Source organism: Papaver somniferum, chromosome 2 (assembly GCF_003573695.1).
Source record: "Papaver somniferum cultivar HN1 chromosome 2, ASM357369v1, whole genome shotgun sequence".
Lineage (NCBI taxonomy): Eukaryota > Viridiplantae > Streptophyta > Magnoliopsida > Ranunculales > Papaveraceae > Papaver > Papaver somniferum.
Window position 1 is genome coordinate 92,730,408 of NC_039359.1, and position 6,414 is coordinate 92,736,821.

Here is a 6,414-nt window from a genome sequence, read left to right on the forward strand (position 1 = left end):
TGCATCCTAAACGACCTATCAATCAACCATGAATGTATAAACATTCCTATTAGTAAAAACAAACGATAATCATGTGAAAACTTCAAAGTAGATTTAAAACAAAACTCAAAACATGTCAAGGACTAGGAATTCATCCTTAATCAATAAAATTAGCTACTCATGCTAAGGAGTTCACACAAAGAATAAATAAAAGAGAAGTGTTGTGTGTGTAAAAGGTGTGTCAAAAAGTTATAGAGAACTCCTTTATTTATAGGCTTCACTGCTCTCTAATTCTTGTAGGAAAAGAACCCTCATTCCATAATAATACTACTTTCCCAATTTGAGCCTAATTCCAATTTTAAGTCCAATTCTCCAAATCTTCCAAGTTTCCATCCAACTTCCAAATCTAGGTATTCACACCCATGAGAAGAATCCACACAAATTTTTGGGTCACCAGAAAAGTCCTCCGGATCACCGAAAATCGGCCGGGAAAATCACTGCCAATCACCTGAGTTATGCTGCCATCAACGGGATATTCTGTCAGAGATAACGGTCAATATGGTCAATCCGTTGGTTTGCAGGTCAAGGCGGAGAGAGTGAATCAGCTGGTCTTAATCAGGGCTGAGTTGGAATACTCGACTGACTCACCGAGTTAGATTTATCGAGTCACTAAGTCGACTCATCAGAGGGAGATTCAGACACAGTTTCCTCTGTTTCACAGCATTTCCAGGCCATACTCTGACCTATTTTTCTTCAGTCTTCCCCTGCTCAAATCCTAGCACATACATCTAATAATTCAAACACATTCAGTGCTGCTTTAATTTTCTCTACTCGGCCCACAACTCCACAAGTTTAACAACACTCTTGCCATCTGCTCAGCTGCAATGCCCAGACCTGTAGCCCAATCAATCCATAGCAGAAACCTTCTCAATTCATCTCCAATTGCAGCTGCATCACTTGCACAATCAATCTCCTCCTTTCACAACTCATTCCGCATTGTTCTTCTCACTTAGTTTTAGTCTTGAAACTCCACAAAATCCATCATTCACAGTACCCACAGAGATTTCATATTCCTGAACAAACCTGCATCCTAGACATACATCTAATTCTCAAGCATCGGTCCCTGTAAAGCAGCAGCATCTTCAATTTCAAATCTACTGAAACTGCAGCCATTTCCTTCTTCCACTCACACCCATGAATATCAACATAATCCTTCTCTGAACCAACAACAGAAACAATCAACATCTCAAACATCAACCTCTATATCTTCATCTGAATCTCACCACCAACAAAAATCCGTCTCCGATTCATCCAAATACCTATTTAATTCATGGCAGATACCCACTGTTCTTCCCTGAGTTCACCACCACAACTAATTCTCTTTGTTCTCTGATAGAAACGGCTTCAAATCTCAGTTCACTAATCAATTCATCACCAACCCTTAAATCGAAACCATTCCATCTGCTCGAATCATTCTTCATCACAGGAACTCTCAATCTTCAATTCATCAGTATCAATTCAATCTCAATCGAGACGAAAATATAACAGTAATTATCGAGCCACAAAACCCAGCACTTCTTTTCGTCTTTTCGATCTTATATTCAAACACCCATCTTCATATGTTCTTCACAGTATCAGTATCCATCGGTTTAACAACACCAGCTCATAATTTCAACCACCAATTTCTCCTCTTTCCCTGTATATCATAACAGCTCAAGAACGAGCTCGATTCCTCCTTCGATTCTCTTCTCTGTTGAGCTCAGATTAACCATCACCAATACTATACGAAACCCATTAATTCAAACTCATCTACTTTCCTCCATTCGAAACCCATGAACGTCAATATCAGATCCCCTTTTTACACAACCGCATCTTCTACATCTCGATCTTCTCTGAATCTCAATCTCAATCAGACACTAATTCCTCCTTCTCTAATTTCTATCAATTTCATTTCCCTCGATTTGATTTATCATCAGATTTCTTCCTCTTGGTTCCAGTAGCAGCAGCCGCTGCTTTAATTTCAGGTGAAAGAGGGATTGTGAACGAAAGACGATGTCTCTCGTATTTAAGGTAGGTTGGATTTGGGTGGGATTTAGACACCCAACTGTAGAACCACCCAGATGACATCCCCTTAGCCTCAGCTGGTCTGTATTTAATACACCTCCAAAAGAGTTGTCCCTTATCCTTAACTGGGCTCCAGATAGTGTTCTCCCATGAAATGGCAAGTTTGCCCTTTTCGCACAAATTGGGTGATTTCTTCTTCTTTTCCTCCGTGCAACTCCAAAATACCTAAAACACTCAAGAAACGTAAAATACAAAATTCACAAGAAAAAATAGCAAAGAAAGCATAACTACTACATAGTAAATTAGGTGTTTTAGACACGTATCAAATTCCCCCACACTTAGACTTTGCTAGTCCTCGATCAAATCAAACTAAAACTTACAACTTCAAAGCGTTCCAGCGTCCCAAGCATCCAAAGAGTTATGAGGACATAGAGTTTCTGCATGCTAGTAATAAGAAGTTAGAAATACTAAAGAACATATTCTCATTCTTAAATGTTGAGTGAGAAATAACCGCACCATAATGAGAAAACGCGTGTTTGAGAGCGATCAATAAGCATTTCGCCTCGACTTCTACCTCACCAAAAAGGGTTTTATGAAATTGCACTCAAAGGACGTACTTTTATGGTTCTCACATGTGTGCAGGTTGGAATGAAGAGAGAAATCCTGCAACACGTTGAATGGCAGGAAGGATAACTTCCGAAATATTTTAAAAACTCACATCTTTTAACATTTTGAAAAACCATTTTTCTGACGATCTCTAAGAAAGAAAATCAACCACTATTATCGAGGATGAGATTACTTACTTACCTTCACATCCTATTGCAAATTATGATAACACCACTCTCACGGCATCTAATAGAAACGTCTTCGCTCCTCGTTTTCATCTTCTTGGTCGTCGTCTTCGGCTTCAACTATTGATTATAAATGCTCGAACTTCGTAATTCCTTGACAATTTGTAACTTTCTTCCTCAAAATCCTTGTCACTTGAACTTCCTTATAGATTTTCCTTCCCCACGGCTTATTAAATAAATAAAACCAATGATAAATTTTTCTCTTGTCTCACTTTTTTTTTTTTTTTTTTTTAGAGACAAGAGAAGTAAAATACAAAACAAAGTGAAAATAAAAAAAAAACCATGGTCGTGGGAAAAGTACTTTACCGCTTGATTCTTCACAACTTGTATCGTCTCGAAATCATAAACTTCAATAATTCTCACCTTTTGCTTTTCTTTGATCTTGTAAATAAGTCTTAAACTTGGATATAAAATTACGCTCATTGTCTAGTTGCTTTACTTGGATATGAAATTTGCTCTTTTCTTGTTCCGTTGCTTGTAAACCTTGAACTTTTTCAATTTTCCTTGTAGATTTTGATGTCGCTCCCTTGTTGATGATGATGGTGTTTCTATGGATCCGTTGTTGTCGAGAGAGAGAATGGTGCTAACTTCAAATCGAACTACAAGAAGGAGGCTTTCATCTATAGACGTCACCCTCATGATTGACAAAATTATCACTCAAGAGATCAAAGAGTAGTGCTTCTATTGGTGGGAGGTTGGGTAACTCACCATTCTACCCGGAATTAACGTGCGGTGACACACACTCAAAAGAAAGCTCTTTAGTTATTTATAAAGAAATCTGGTCGGTGCCTCGCATGATATAAATAGGGTAGTCTTCACTAATGATTGATCAGCAACTCTAATAATGCATGTCTCCCTGCTCCTAATCTGCATCACCGGCATGATTAAATCCATTATTTAACACTCTAACAAGCAAGAAATCCGAACGTAGTTCCCTAACACTTCCAAGTTCAGTTATGTCGGTCAGAATTCTCTATGTAAACATACCTAAAAGTATGCTAGTGACTCTAAAATCTATAAAAGTTGGAGGTTTTATGCAAATTTTTTTTAATATGCTTAACCACTCCCCCACACTTAAACCTTACATTGTCCTCAATGTATTGAATCCTCCTAGTAAAGTCAAGGTGGGAAATCCTAACATGATATGGAACAAGAAAAATAAATAAACGAAACAAAAAGAAAAAGAAAATAAAAAGCAAAAGGATAAGAAATACAAAACCTATGGGTTGCCTCCCATTAAGCGCTTGTTTTAAAGTCGACGACCCGACTTAGCTTCTTATAAGATTCACTCCCCATATACTAACAATCGGAAAATTTGGGGATCCACCCATAGTACCTGTTTTGCAAACAATAGCTTCATACAAATATTAGCACAAGAAAACAATAGTGAAATTATCGCCCGGTAGAAATTTCCCCCACACTTATTCTTGTCCACACTCGGAAGTGTATAAAGAACATAGAATTTGGGAACTTCCATGTATTTCTCTTGGCAAACCTGCATAGTGTTAGCATCAAGTGTTTCCAATAGTGGATATCTAGAAACAAAATCATCCAAAAATACTTTCGAAGCACATACATTCAAACCAATAAGAGGTAAAGGAGAAAAATCAATATGCAAAGGGTTTGACAAACTTTGCACAATTTCTTGTATTATGGAATCCTCTTCATCCTTAAAAAATTCAAGTGAATTACTTACCTCTTGTATATCGTGGTCCTCTATCAAACCTTGCAACCATTCTTCGTCGTTCTCTACTTTAACCAAAGTCTCGTCATCATTAAAATCATTGGCAAGTTCAATTGGGTCTTCCACAAAATCAATGATTTTGGTTTCATCCTCTAGCATCATCTCTTCAACATTCTCATCATCGAAATCGGGCCATTCACTAAAATGATTTTTATCGGTATAAATTGTAAGATCTTGTGAGGGTGTTACAACGTTTATAACAATAGGTAAGTCACACCCAATCTCCTCCTTTTGAATAGGTGAAGGATCGTTATTATGATCCTGAGTTGTAATAACTTTATCCTTGTTGCAACGCTCATACACTATCGTGGAACTCATTTCTTTCCCTAAGGAATTTTTTAAAAGAACTAATTGCATCTTCCTCAAGCTCTACCTTTTGAATAAGTAATTGATCATTATTAAGATCAAGGCTCGAGTAAGCTACACTAGCGTCATCAAAAGTCTCCAAAGGTTGGTCCTTTTCAACACAACCATCTTCACTTTCAGATTCAACATAATAAGAATCTTCATCGGTTTCATAACCTTTATCCAGACGTCATTTAAGTTCCATATGAATGGTCATACTAATTTCTGCGACAAGCTCTTCCGAGGTTCCATCATCTTCCAACTTGTATAATTTCTGTGCAAGTTTCTTGACGTTCACACGCTTACCACCGTTGGCTACAATAGGTTCTCTTTCCAAGGACTCTTCCCTTTGAATGGGTGAATGATCATAACTACGATCCAGAGTCGGATAAGAAAAAATGTTGCAGAAATTGGTTTGTGCGACGTTCTTTTTATCACGGTCAAGTTGGTCTAGTATTTGTCGCATATCTTGCAATTCTTTCATAATCTGCATACAACTCGAATGAAGCCAATTAGAAGTAGACTTATCCCACCTTGGTGCTTGACTTACATACCTATTACAAGGTTGTTGATATGTATGAGAATATCCATAAGGTTTTATAGGAAATTGATCATAGCCAAAAGATTGGTTTTGATTGTATCCTAAAGATGGTTGGAAGTTGCCATAATGTTGAGGTTGAAAACCGTATTGATTGTTGTAATATGCTTGCTCTTGTCCACCATACATGGAAAACTGGTACCTGAAATAAGATTCTCAAAAACTAAGTTAGATACGATATAAAATCTAACAAAGCCAGAATAAAACAATAAAATAAAATAAAAACAACTAAAAATCGTCCGCTGCTCCCTGGCAGCGGCGCCAAAACTTGATGCGTGTCGTAACCACAACAAATTAATTAATATTTTTCCACCTAATTAACAAGTAATATAGTGTAGTCAAGTTCGTTCCCACGAGGAGCAAGAGGTTTTAGTTGTTTAGTTGTCACAAAAGCGGGGATTGGTTTTAGATTTTAAAAACAAAAGAAAATAAACAAAGAAATTAAAAGTGTATGTTGAAACCAATAAGAGAGGTTAGATCAAGAATCCTTATTCGTTGCAAAAAAATTATTCAAGTTATGTTCTTTTCCACTTTTTATTAGTCACAGATTATCACCAACCGTAGGTAAAGCAGCTAGCTCAGTGCAAAACCCCTAAATCCCTAGTATCACTGGATACGGAAGTTCTCGACTACCGGATTTTATTCACCAAACAACCTAGTAGTAGCTCACTCAAGATGTAATTTAGTTAAACGCATTAAGATTTATGAATTTATTAGGTTGATATTAGTAGTTAGACTCTTAGCTCGAGGTTTACTTGCTAACATTGTTTCCACACACAATTTCTCCACGGAATCCCTCCGCAAAGTCTCGTTTTTGCTACTTGTGTAAAGAG